We start from the raw sequence: 436 nt of genomic DNA on the forward strand, positions 1-436 counted from the left end.
TCTCAGAAATACAAAGAGAAATTGCTGAAAACATATTTATTGTGGGATATTTTAAAAATTTTTCTTTCAGAATTTGACAGTTCAAGTGTATAATTAAGGTAAAGACATAAGGGATTTGAGAAATACAATGAACTATATATTTTTTCTCTTTATTTCTGTAACATAAAAATTAATCAGATATTGATTAATGGTATTAAAGAAATTTTGATAAACTTTCCAAAGCAGAGATTTTTTACTTTAATTTATTAAAAAAAACAAATCAACAATAACAAGATTTAAAAATTGTCTTATTATTGGGAAATTAAGAAATCTCTTCCGCATAGTTCCTGGTTCAAAGAGGAAGTGAAAATTGAAACCTCAAATTAAATATCCTAAAGAGAAAAGAAAAAACATATCAAAACCTATTGGGCACAGATAAAACTATGTTCAGGGAAAA

Source organism: Microcebus murinus, chromosome 13, assembly GCF_040939455.1.
Source record: "Microcebus murinus isolate Inina chromosome 13, M.murinus_Inina_mat1.0, whole genome shotgun sequence".
NCBI classification, from domain to species: domain Eukaryota; kingdom Metazoa; phylum Chordata; class Mammalia; order Primates; family Cheirogaleidae; genus Microcebus; species Microcebus murinus.